We start from the raw sequence: 13,831 nt of genomic DNA, 5'->3' as shown, positions 1-13,831 counted from the left end.
TTATTTTGGGGAGAGAGAGTGCAGGTATGTGCAGGGACAGGAGGAGGGGCAGAGAGAGAGGAAGACAGAGGATTCCACATGGGCTCTGCTCTGACAGCAGAGAGCCTGATGCAGGGTTGAAACTCATAAACCTTGAAATCCTGACCCAAGCTGAAGTAGGACACTTAACCAACTGAGACACCCAGGTGCCTAGTCTAGTGTATTAACTTTTATGGATTACTCCATTGTATAAGTGCCATTGTATAAAAAGTCTTCAAGTCAGGTATCTAGTTTACTATTTATGGATAGGAGTTGTTTTGAGGTTTCTTTTTTAATTTTTTTATGTTTTTATTTTATGTATGTATGTATTTATTTATTTATTTTGAGAGAGGGAGACAGAATGTGCATGGGAGAGGGACAGAGAAAATGGGAGACAGAATCTGAAGCAGGCTCCAGGCTCTGAGCTGTCAGCACAGAGCCCAATGCGGGGCTTGAACCCACAGACTGTGAGATAATGACCTGAGCCAAAGTCGGACGCTTAACCAACTGAGCCACCCAGGCACCCCTTGAGTTTTTAATCTATTGCAAACAATGCTGTTAGAAGAATTTTGCATGTTTCCTGACATATGGACATACACTTCTGTAGGATGCACTTCCAGGAATAAAATTGCTAAATTATAACATATGTGTGTTATTAAATACTACAAAATGCTAAACTGTTTCCCAAAGTTGTTATTCCAATTTACATTTTACCTAGCAGTGTATGAAAATTCCTATTGCTGTACATCCTCATTTAAAATGTTTAATTTGTTTGACAATTTGGTGGCCATGGTTTTAAATTTGATTTACTATTGAAGTTGAATACTTTATGTTTATTGATCATTTAGATTTACTCTTTTATGAAGTAACCATTCAAATATTTGGTCCATATTTCTATTGGTATTTCTTTTTAAAGAATACTGATTTGTAAATGTTCTGTATACAAGTATTTTACTGGTCATATGTATTGTAAGTATTCTCTTCCACTCTTTGGCTCATATCTCTTTAGGGTATCTTCTGATGATTGGAGACACTGAATTTTACTGTAGTTGGACTTATCATTTTCTTTAATAGATAGACATTTTTGTCTTGTCTAAGATAACTTTCAGGGCACCTGGGTGGCTCAGTCGGTTGAGCAGCTGACTTCGGCTCAAGTCATGATCTCCCGGTCCTTAGGGTCGAGCCCCGTGTCAGGCTCTGTGCTGACAGCTCAAAACCTGGAACCTGCTTCAGACTGTGCGTCTCCCTGTCTCTCTGCCACTTGAGCTCTGTCTCTCAAAAATAAACATTAAAAAATGAAAGAAACCTCAGCTTTATAAGATAACTTTCCACAACTAAAAGTTAATAAAGATATTATCTGCCATATTATCTTCTTCTATAGTCTTCTATAGCCTCCTATACTTTGTATTTTCCTTTTAGGTCTACACACACCCATTGATTTTGTGTCTGGTGTGATGTCCAGTACCATTTTTTTCCCAAATAGATATCTAATTGCCCCAGCATCATTTATTGAAACACTCTTGTATTTGCAAAGTATGCATGAATCCATATATGCATGTTATGCATGGATCTATTTCTTGTTCTTTGATTCTGATGTGTCTAGCTCTGCACTAATACCATTTTACTTAGTATAACATTATAATAAATCTTGAAAATTGATAGGGAAAGTCCTCTTACCCTGTCTAGGCTTTTCTTGAAGCTTTACTAACTTACATATAAATTGAGATTTTGATAAGGATAGTAATAAATTTATAAATCAATTTGTGAAATGAGACATTTAATTAACTTGCATCAAAAGTGTACCTCTTCTCTGAGGAATTATTTTGTGGAGAAAAAAATTGCTATTTAATCGTATACTTTAAAGACTCTCCATCAAAAAGGTGTGCCAATTTTCTTCTTGATACACCGCAAGCCTGTGTTTCTTAGACTCATGATCCATAAAACAAACAGGTGGGATTTTACACAGCTATTCTAACATTGGCACTTGAACATGTTTAGGATTGTTTTTATCTAATAAGGCTTTTAGTGGAGTTTTCTTGATTGCTAAATTCGGGAGAAACTTTATGTGCCAACCTCTGCAGAATAAATTAAGTCACCTGCTTGATAGATGGATGTGTATTTCAATATTACATGAAATTGAGACTTGATGGAAACAGTTATTTTGAAAGCTTAGAAAGCACATTTGAGTTAAACATTAAGTCATGTAGGAATCTATAACCTTCATTAATATATGTTAACTTTTGTGTTTCTTTTTTAATTTTTTTTTAAATGTTTTATTTATTTCTAGGAGAGAGAGAGAGACAGCATGAGCAGGGGAGGGTCAGAGAGAGAGAGACACAGACTCTGAAACAGGCTCCAGGCTCTGAGCCGGCAGTCAGCACAGAGCCCGACGCGGGGCTCGAACCCACGACCCGCGAGATCATGACCTAAGCGAAAGTCGGACGCTTAACCGACTAAGCCACCCAGGCGCCCCAATATGTTAACTTTTGTTATAACATGTTCATCACATTTAACTTGGAAGCCATAGAGAAATAACAAATCAAAAATTACCCAGAATAACTTTAACAAAATTAACAACTGTGTGTTACCATTATTATGAACTAAATTTTTTTCTTGGTTTTACACACAGCCACATATCTCTGTCTCTGATACGTTTATATCTTAAAATCATATAAAAATAGTTTCTGATAACTGGCACAGAAGATCTGTTGACAGTTTTAAGAACAGTTTTGTATTCTCTTTTTTAATTTATTTTATAAATTTAAAATTTTTTTAATAGTTTATTTATTTTTGAGACAGAGACAGAGCATGAGCGGGGGAGGAGCAGAGAGCGAGGGATACACAGAATCTGAAGCAGGCTCCAGGCTCTGAGCTGCCAGCACACAACCCAATGTGCGGCTCAAACCCACGAACCGCGAGATCATGCCCTGAGCCAAAGTCAGACGCTTAACGGACTGAGCCACATATGTGCCCCAGTTTTGTACTCTCAAAGAACAGGTAGTTTCAATTCTGTATAATTTTCTTATAGCCCAGGAAAAGATGAAAGACATTTCAATTCATTTTCTGAAACTTGAAAAACCTAGAGGTCAAAATAAGACAATCAGCAGAAGTAAACAGAGTCAAAACTCATTTTGGAATGGAGAGGAAAAATCTGTAATTGAAGTACCAGAAAACATTTAAACAGCACATTGGAAGACCAATCTACCATGCTCAAGGTTAGTTAACCTCAGGGATGTGAGGATGGCTTAAAATTAGGACATTTCTAAATATGTTTTGCAATACCATCAAATCAAACGGGCAAACAAAGAGACTGAGACGTGACGCCAGATCTGCTCTACTCGGAGTCTAAAGCAGGACTGCAGAATGATCAACAGGAAGCCAGCCCCTTGTCTCAGAAGCATCAAGAAAAGGCCAGGAAATTCACCAAGACCAAGTTCCACGCTGGGAGGTTGCCCTTGACCCCATCTCCTCTCCACTTCCTCTGTAACTGCTAGACTCCAGAGCTGTTAAGATTGACATTTATAAAGCAGAACAGAGAGGGAACCCAAGGAGAATATATTTAGATAAATACCATATCTAACTTATCTCTTTTTATTTAAGAGTGAATAAACAACAAAATGCAAAACACTATACTCTGTGAGATAAATGCAACAATCAAGTGACAGAGGAAAAACATAGTTTTATAATTTTAAAAAATACAAGCTCTATGAAATAAAGGATCAAAAGTGATGTTATAAGGTAAAAGTGTGGGATAAAAATGAAGATTGGGTTATAAGAGAATATTTTTTAAATGATTAGATTAGTAACTATTAAAGTAAATAACTTTAAATTATAAAAATAATTTAGAACACTGAAAAAAAAGGAGAAATGAAGAATTAATTTAAATTTCATTTATGAGGTGTAATCGTTTTTGATATATGATATTACAATATTTTTGCTATGTAAGTGTGAAGAAGGTATGACTGTATATATAATGAATATAAAAGTATATTTTCACGACTCTCACATATTCTAACATTCCATTTTACATAAAACCACTTAATGATTCATTTCACAGATTTTTGAGGGAAAAAATTTAAGTTAGAAAAATATTTTACTGGGGAACCTGGGTGGCTTAGTTGCTTAAGCGTCCGACTTTCGCTTGGGTCATGATCTCACGGTTCTTGGGTTCGAGCCCCGCATCGGGCTCTGTGCTGACTGCCAGCTCAGAGCCCGGAGCCTGTTTCAGTCTGTGACTCCCTCTCTCTCTGACCCTCCCCTGCTCACGCTGTCTCTCTCTCTCCAAGATATAAATAAAACATTAAAAAAAAAAAAAAAAAGAAAAATATTTTACTGAGAAAAACACCGAATACGTTAATATACGTTTGTGATATTTTCTTCTTTTGTGTCACAAAGTCTGAATTGAAATCTCCTTCACATTTAGAGACTAAAAATCCCATGAATCACTTAGGCCATAGACCGAGGTAGAAGCATCCCAAAAAGCATGCAGTTTTTCCAAATTCCTGATCAGGTGGCTTGACATTTTGGGCCCTTTATGATTACTAAGATAATTTCAAGGAGAATCAAACAATATTGGAGTTTCAACTCCATTTCCAAATTCATTAAAGACCCAGTTTTGTTTTTTATCTTAGTTACAGTGCCGAATCTTAAAAAGCTTCCTTGCAAGTCTGACGGAAAATGTTAACAGATTATGTTTGGCACCTGAGTGGCATCTTTGAAAATCCTTTCTTTCCCCCTAGCTTTACTGAGGTATGACTGACAAATAAAATTGCATATATTTAAAGTCTCCAAAGTGACAATTGGGTATACATATACTTTGAAATGATTGCCTCAGTCAGGCTAATTAGCACATCCATCACTTCACACAGTTACCTGTTGGTGTGTCACCTGTGCTCTTGGGGAAAACACTTAAGATCTACTCAGCAAATTTCAAGGATGCCTTCTGGGGTGACGGTTTCTACCGTCTTTAACTATAATCCTGCGCGTGTGACCGGATGTCTGCTGCAATGAACAATAACTTTTAATTTCAGTGTTTCATTCACTGTCAGATTTTGGAAGATAATTTTAGCAACAATTAAGAATCCGTTTTTAACTTCCAAATACTTGATGTGCTACCAATAAGCATAACTGGAAAACTCAATCAACAATTTCCCCTGGGACATCATGAGGTTACCACGTGGGCGGAGCATCACAACCATGTATCAATCCACTCCCTTGCTCGGTGGCTGCCAAAAACCTCTTAGTACTGATTGTAAGACACAACATGAAATATGGGAAAAACAGGCATCTTTGGATGGAGAACATTCAGAAATAGCATAGTCCTTTACACTTCTTTACAAAAGTGATATTATAATAGGGCATGCTTTAACATTTTAAGGCTGTTTAGTGGGAGTGTTTTTCCATACTACTCTCTAGTCTTTTCATTTTTAATAATAGAATAATACTCATTTTCTGGTTATGCCATACTAAAAATATTATTTTGGTCATATCGGTTGTTTATAATTTTATGCTACTTTAAATAAGCTGTGAAATGTAGCTAAATCTTTGTGAATATCCTGTATAAATGCCTAAAGGCAGAGTTTCTGGGTCAAAGGGTACGCACGTCCTTGTAAAGGCTTTGACTGCATCAGGCCTAAGAACCCTACAGAAATGCCACGTCCTACCCTCCTCCCCTTCCTCCTCTTTTTCCTCCTCCTTCCTTTCCTTCTTCTTCCACTTTTCACCTAATTGCCACACACCTCCAGCTGTGCCTCCTCTTAGAAGACTTCTTTATATTTCCAAAATGGTTAGTCAACTGCTTCCGCTCTTCTGCATCAGAAGTTTTTTCTTACTTTGTTTATAATCCCCCTCCTTCTGAGCAAGGTCTGAGACCACATGATGTGCTTACTTCTCTTTTGTGTCTTTATCTGAACTCTGAACTCCTGCCTGGCAAGGTCCCTGGATTACTTATCTTTGTATCCCCAGCACCGAATACAGTAAATTTTCAGTAAATGCTAGTTAAATGAATTCAGGGAGAATGAAATGACTCCTTTTCTTTGTTTTCAGCTACTATGTCATTTTTTTTTCCTTTTTCTTTTTCTTCTGAAATTTTCGGAGACTCTAATAGACCTGAGCATATAAATTTCAAAACAGAAAGGAAAATAATTATATAGTTTCAAGGCTCTAAACTCAGATGCTCCCAATACTATAGTATGCTCGCATAGTAACTGAACAGCTGCTAATTGTCTAACTCAAGCAGTCAGAAAGGAGAAACGAAGATGTTATATCCCCTTTAACATTTATACCCAAGGGAGATAGTGTTTTCCCCCAACATTTATGAGAAATGTATAAGATTGAAACTCACATCCCCAGCCCTTCTGACTTACAGGGTAGAATGAGTCATCATATGAAAGGTTAAAAATAAAAATACAGCATCTGTGTACGAGAGATAAACACTTTTCTTCCTCATGTGGTGGCGAGAATGCCAGATTGCTGGTCCATTATTTTGGCAGGTGTCTCTTGGAATGAACTGTTGAGAGGCCTGGCATGACTTGACGGCGTTTTGACAGGAGAGCGTCTCATACGTGCAGTTCCTGAGCAAATTGGCTTCAGTATCTCCCTTAATGGAATTCCAAGTCAGAGTGATTTGAGGCAACCACGTCAGTTTAGATTATTCTCCAACAGCCTCCAAAGACAACATGGGTTCTCTGTCAGCCCTCTGCAGACACGCTGTCCGATTAGCCTCGAGTTTTAAAAGGCAAAGGAAGTGACTTTCCTAAATTTCGAAAAGAAAAAGGATTTTGTAAGCATGCCTCATGGGAGCAGATGACTTGAGTCCAAATGCAACCTTTTCCAGGTGCTAGCCACTGAACTTAAACTTCACTCACGTGCAGTTCTTCAAGTCCAAAGGTGTTCCTGGGGGAAATGGGCATGATAATAATATCTACCTGTTAGATCTGTTGTGTGGTTGAAACAAGAAAACCCATGCAAACTTCCTAGGATGTTACCTGGTCCCAATTCAGGTTCAGTACTGTCGACTCTGACTATTCCAAAGGAGACTGTTTTCCCTTGTGGCAACTGGGACTAAAAACCTCTGTGGTCATCTGAAGAAGTCACTTTCCATGCAAATCCATCACCGCTTGGGCATAAAACACAAGGTGTCTACATCTCAGCAGAGCCCCAGGCCATTCTGGGAAAATACAACCAAATGTGCATTCAAAGTCTCTTCACCTCACCATTCTCGGTTTTACTATGCATGTATAACATTTATAGAGCTATCTCTTTTTATTACCCAAGTAAAATCTGTTCATTATAAAAATTTGGAAGACACAAAGAACCTTAACACAACCAACAACAATCCTATGATCCAGGTGTAAACACAGACAACATGAGGGTATTTGTCTTTCTGCTTTTATTTTTCATTTAATATTATTCTGTGAAGACTTTTCAGTATCTTTAAATGTCCTTCTAAAACCCATTGTTTGACATTTAAATTCTTCATAATTTTAATCTGTTATAAATTGCCTTCCACTGAATGAGCTTTCATACACACCTCTATGAACATGGTTTTTAAAGAAGTATAAGATTTTCATTAAAACATACAAATTTATCTGCATGTGTATTTTTGTCTGTATGTAGTTTTAATGGATTATAGTCTCAACAGTAAAGTATGAGGATGTCACTTTTTTCCCTCACTTCCACTAGCACTGGATGTTAATGTAAACATTTTTTTGCCTCAACATATTAAAAAGGCAAAATGACTTGCTGCTTTATTTTGCAGTTTTTAGATCTATTACCAGTATATATTTCAGTTACACATTTTTCACATAAAGCATATATTGAGTGACTATTTTGTGTCAGATTTATTGCCAATATTTTATTTATTCATCCATTTATTTAAAAACGCTTATTGAGGGATTGCTAAATAACTGCCATTTGTATTTTTCCTGTTGTGATTTCTAACTTTTTACTACAGTTTTTTATTAAAACATTTGTTTTTCCCCCCAATGCTTTGTAAAAATTCCTAATGGAGAGCACCAGCATTTAGTCCATCATATAGCCTGCCACGATTTTCCCAGGTTTGTGTGCCTTTTAATAATATTTACTTATAGAGGCACTTGGGTGGTTCCGTCAGCATCTGACACTTGATTTCAGCTCAGGTCATGATCTCATAGTTCTAGAGTTTGAGTCCCACATTGGGCTTGGGACACACTCTGTCTCTCTCCCCCTTTCTTGTTTCTTCACTACTTGTGTGCTCTTTCTCTCTCTCTCTCAATAAAAAAAATAAACTTAAAACATTTTTAATAATAGTTACTTATAATCAGTATTTTCATTTTACAAAGGAAATATAGGTTTTTATGAAGTTACCGTAATAAATTGACTGAAGATAGCCTCATATTTCCTTGAAACAAATTTAAGCAATGGGGAGCATTCAGCCCCCACATACTCATAAGCTGAGTTTTTTAAATAAAATAATTACTATAATTTTTCCCAGCATACATGTAGGAATTGGCCTTGTTTATTTAATTTTGCTGGACCTACTCTAAGTCATTGTGATTCTGTGAATTTTATCTTCATATCAGAAAATTTGTCTCTTAATACATCTTAGATCATTTCTTTGTTTTCTTTTTGTTCGTTTCTTCTTTCATGACTCCTAATGTTGGATATCTTGCTGCTCCCTAGTGTTATCTTTACTGATTAGTTCTGCCTCCCTGGTCTATTTTGCTATATTTTGGGAAATGTCTCCTATAAATTTCACATCACTTTTGAATTTTGGTGTAGCTCTTTCTTTATTGTTTTCTAAGTCATGTACCTATTCCATTATTAAGTTAGTGATTAATTTCTCTCCCTTCTGAACCTGAAACCCTGCTTTATTCCATTGTCATTGCTATGAATTCTTTTTCAGTCTTCTTTGAGTTAATAATACATATTTAGTTTTATAATTTTATTAATTGCACAGAGAAGAATCTATTCACTTTAAGTGGGTTTTGTTTGTTTGTTTGTTTACTGTAGAACTTTTCCAGAAGAACATTTATGAGAAGTGCAGCTTTTTCCTTCATTTTCTATTACATCAACTTTGAGAGGCAATAAACCACGTGCTATATATACTTTCTTTTACTCATTCTTGTGCAAGAAGACTGGCCAGGCTTTGTATTTATGGGAAAACTATGCCAAGGGATTCTCCTCAGCCACATTCACTCTCCTTCTAGATTTTCCTGGATCTTCTGTGTGAGACTTTGTTATTATAAAGTAACCACATGATGGATCAAGCACCGCGAGGAAGCTGTGGGGATGTGTGGTTGGTCAGTAACAGAACTTGGTTATTTTGAGCTTTCCACTCTGGTTGTGAGGAAGCTGCAGTCCAAGAAATGGTTTTCACCATGTGTTTATCACAGTCCAGTCACAGCCAGAGGGACAACTCGGAGCTAAGTTTGCCCTCTTTCCAACCACTAATTGTCTGGGTCAGGCTGAACTTCAGATGCATACGTGCATTTTCTTGACATGAAAATTCTTGCCATGGGAGAGCAAAGAGAGTTGCCTTGGAGTAGAGTAAAAGAACTCTTCAGTAAAAGTATTCCACAGATGCCTGGGGGGCTCAGTCAGTTAAGCTTCCTACTCTTGATTTCGGCTAACGGTTGGTGAGTTTGAGCCCCTATCCAGCTCTGTGCTGTCAGCTTCGGATTCTCTCTCTTCCTCTCTCTCTCTCTGTCCCTCCTCTCTGCTCTCTCAATATAAATAAATTAAAAAAAAAAGTTTTCCAGTGGCTCATGTGACTCATGAATCATCTTGCTTTTTAGCCCTCTAATTAGAGAATGTTAACGTGATTTGCTGGATTTCTTCCTCATACATCTGTGTCACTGCCCAAAATGCATTCTCAAATCATTACATCATCCTTATATTTAAGAGAAAAATGATTTGGGAACAGCGAAGACATGGTTCCAGGATTTCCTTTAGAAATGGATGTGTATTTCTCTGCAATAACATGGACCACAAGATTAAATCATGAAGCATCAGGCTTGTGGGTAGAAATGCTTTATTTGAACCAAGAGGAGCATTTACACCAGACATTGTGGTAGATTCTAAATATAAAACTGTCAGTATGGGGGTGCCTGGGTAGCTCAGTCAGTTAGCTGTCTGACTTTGGCTCAGGTAGTGATCTCACTGTTCGTGGGTTCAAGACCCACATCAGGCTCTGTTCTGACAGCTACCTCAGAGCCTGGAGCCAGTTTCGGATTTTGTGTCTCCCTCTCTGTCTGACCCTCCCCTACAAATGCTCTCTCTCTCTCTCTCTCTCTCTTTCCCTCTCTCTCTCTCTCAGAAATAAATAAAACATTTTTTAAAAAGTCAACATGGTGGCTCTCTTTTCTCATTGAGCTTAACAGTCTAGTGGGAAATATAAATAACTAGTAAATGAAGTCTATGTGGAAAATGAGAAGGTAGAGGAACTTTCCAGTGCGAAGGGAGTGTAGAAGAGGGATGTGTGGCTGAAGTTTTGTGATGGCAGGAGCGATTTCATAAAGAAATTCAGTCTGATGAGTCGAGGGCAGTGAAACTGTGTGAAGTAAGAGTGTGGGGAAGGGTATGTGGGGCAGGCAGGTTCGCAAGATCCTCCCTTGGGGTTCTCAGACTCTTCTTTACGATCATCCTTTCTTAATCATGGGAAAGTTGGATATGCAGAGACCATGGTCCTGGGAGGTTTGGGCCATTCCATCTCAAAAGATATACACTGAATTCAAGTTTCCATTACATCTTTCACTTTTAGAACTTCAGTTAGATTCTTTTTCATATGATTCAGTTCTCTGCTAAAATTCTAAACTGTGCCATGTAATTTCTTACAGATACTAATCAAAGCTATTTAAAAATCAGCCAGGATCTTCAGTGGATATATTCCTATTGTCTTTGTTTTCTCATTGTTTGGGTCAATTGTTCTCTTCTCCCGGCATGCCAGACAATTTTCCAGTAAATGCTGGACTTTATGCATTAAAAACTACAGAGATAACTTAAAGTTCTAAATGATATCATCTTTGTCTGTTGAGATGCCTTAGTTTAACTCACTCCTACAGAGCCTTTTATTTGCCCAAATGAAAGTCCATACTGTTTCCATGGTCCCTTCAACTTGGCCTTCCCAAAACTCCAGCTTCTGCCTCCCCTGTTCTGTGAGACTTCCCCAAGCTCTGTTCAACATGTCAGTGTCTAGATTTATAAATTGGCAGATACTATAAAAGGAAAACCATAGGTGAATATCAGGTTAACTTAATGCAGACTTTAAGTGCTTTTAAACATATCAATGATAAAATATTCTATCCAACTTTGCTAATTATTCTCAGAGGTAGTATATGATTACTGGAAAGAGAAGTCATAATCCCTTCCCCATTAAAGATTTTTATTAATATTGGTTCAATTCATTAATTATTAACCTGTCATCTTTTTATATAGGGTGCTACTTTTTCCAAAGGGTACTGAGGCTGGAACTTACTCTGTTGGTTTGAACTGCTGATTTGAAATATGCTACTTTCATATTCTTATAACTCTGGTTGGCACTGTGAGAAATAAGGCCAAATAGTGAATGGGTAATGATATTCTTATCTTAACATTTACTGCAGCCTTTGAACTCAAATTGGGAGGGGCTTATTATAGCATCACACTGCTATCTTTGGTGCCTAATGAAGTGAGTACCACACCTTCAATGTCCTAAAAATAATCAGTAATGATTTATATTACCAGAAGCTAGTAATATTCAAAAGAATATGTGCTTTTCCATTAAATAACACACATTGGAGTAAATCTGTTTTTCCACTGTGGTTTACCCAGCACCTACTATAGTAGTAGTATAGTAGGTTCATATAGAGTCATATAGTCTATCAATAACCAAGTGTTCATATAGTCTATCAATAACCAAGTGTCGAGAAATAGATTAATAATAATAATTGAATGTCATAACCTATAGTATGTTAAGTTACTCTGCCCAGAAAGTAGTCACTAGTTAGTTTTTATGATAGCTAATCTTACTAAAATGTGGTGTCACTTTCACAGCTTTCCAGTTGGGCACAGTATCAGAATAGCAATGCCTTCAAAACTCAACCTAATCCACTGAGAAGGTGCTTTATGTGAAATTTTGCTCCATGTTAAAATGCTAACCATTTCTTCATGTAGCACCAATGCCTATATTCAACTCCACAGGAAACATTTCCCTTCCACTTGGAATTTTTCTTAATCAAACAGCAAGCAATGGATGGTTCACTAGACAGAGGTTAGGGAACTGGGTTTGATTCTCAGCTCTGTCTCAAACAGGCCGTTTGTCTTCGGAGAACCTGACTTATCTCTTTAAGCCTGCATTGTGATTTCTACTCTGGGCATCATAAACCAACATGATTGTTGTGAGAATTCACTGGGGTGAGAATGAGCTTTCTCCTAGAATACATCATATCATAGGCATTCAGAAGATATCAGTTCCCTTTCTTAGTGCAAGTAAAGGAATTTTTTATTTTTATTTAAGTTCATTTATTCTGAGAGAGAGCAAGAGAGAGCACATGTGTGCATGCACAAGTAAGGGAGGAGACAGAGAATCCCAAGCAGTCTCTGTACTGTCAGTGCAGAGCCCAATGTGGGCTCAATCTAATGAACTGTGAGATCAGAACCTGAGTGGAAATCAAGAGTCAATGCTTAACCAACTGTGCCATCCAGGCATTCCAGGAATTTTTTATATTTTATTTTTCTTAATGTGGAAAATTAAAATGAAAATGAAAAAATTAATGTGTGTTAGGCTATGAAGAAATTAAATCTCCATTAAACTATTATAGAAAAGCATGTATTAGTCACTCCTTTAAATGCCAAAAAATGTACTTACTCCATTTACAAAACATCTTTATGATATTTTAGTCTGCTTCACAGTCTTCTCTAAAATAGAGTATACTCTTACTTGTTCCAGAAATTCTATGCTGTTGCCAATATCAAATAGAGGTGTCCCTTCACTCTGTAAGAGCAATAAACTTACTTGGGTTCCCTTTGCCCAAGAAAAAAGGCAAATTTCCACAAAAACAAAAATTTGCAGTTATGAAATCATTGTTAGGCCCAATACACAGTTGGGTAGACATCTCCTGGCCTTGAGGTAGATATAAATATCCCAGTTCTGGGCAGGGCAGGGGCCCTGCCAGTGATTTACCTTCCTTGGGCAATAGGAACAATCACCACTTCTACCCTTCCCCCACATCCACCTTGCTCTTCCAAAGGCAATCCCCCTACATCAGAAAAATGAAATAGGAGAGGATCTGTTCTACTCTCTCAATGCCTTTATTATATCCCTATATATAAACCTGTAGAGCTTTCCCTTTATGACATCTTTCCTCTCCATTCTTTATAAATTCTTAATAGTTCATTCTATATGTGTGCCTTTGAAAAAGGATGTTGCTAGAATGACACTGATCTGCCCAGGAGTGTTGGGCTCAGTTTTTGGGGACAGCCTCCAGACCCCTGTGTCTATGTGTTGATTTAAGGGCAGTTCTCAGAATATCAGAATCCTCAGGTACTAGAAGCAGAACCAGGTACTACAAAAAAAATTATGGGATCTGTTTGTCTTGTTCTGCCATTAGTCACTCACCATTTGAGGTAGGAAGATATTTTAGATTACAAAAAATTCATTTTAACATTTTGAGACAAGGACTCCTTTGAAAATCTGAAGATATTTATGACTCCTTTAATAAAAAAAGTATAATATTCAAAATTTTATTCTATATGCCAAATAAAAGAATTCCTCATCAAAGATATTAAGAGGGGCATGATTCCAAGGACAACTGTGTGGCAGACTTTGAGTTGCCACCTCTTAACTTGATGTGTG

At 37.1% G+C, this 13,831-nt stretch overlaps 1 long non-coding RNA gene across 1 annotated transcript; it reads right to left on the bottom strand.

The window, feature by feature from the left end:
- Positions 1-3,147: 3,147 nt before the first annotated feature.
- LOC120225710 lies at positions 3,148-5,013 on the bottom strand. The gene is made up of 2 exons (XR_005526872.1): positions 4,891-5,013; positions 3,148-3,521 (listed from the first exon to the last, which is right to left on the bottom strand). It is a non-coding gene; the product is annotated as an uncharacterized LOC120225710 (long non-coding RNA).
- Between the last annotated feature and the right edge of the window lie 8,818 nt (positions 5,014-13,831).

This window comes from Hyaena hyaena, unplaced genomic scaffold (genome assembly GCF_003009895.1).
Source record: "Hyaena hyaena isolate Hyena2069 unplaced genomic scaffold, ASM300989v1 scaffold_1484, whole genome shotgun sequence".
Classification (NCBI taxonomy): domain Eukaryota; kingdom Metazoa; phylum Chordata; class Mammalia; order Carnivora; family Hyaenidae; genus Hyaena; species Hyaena hyaena.
Note: the sequence above shows the minus strand (reverse complement) of the source record. Positions and strands in the feature narration are given on the sequence as shown.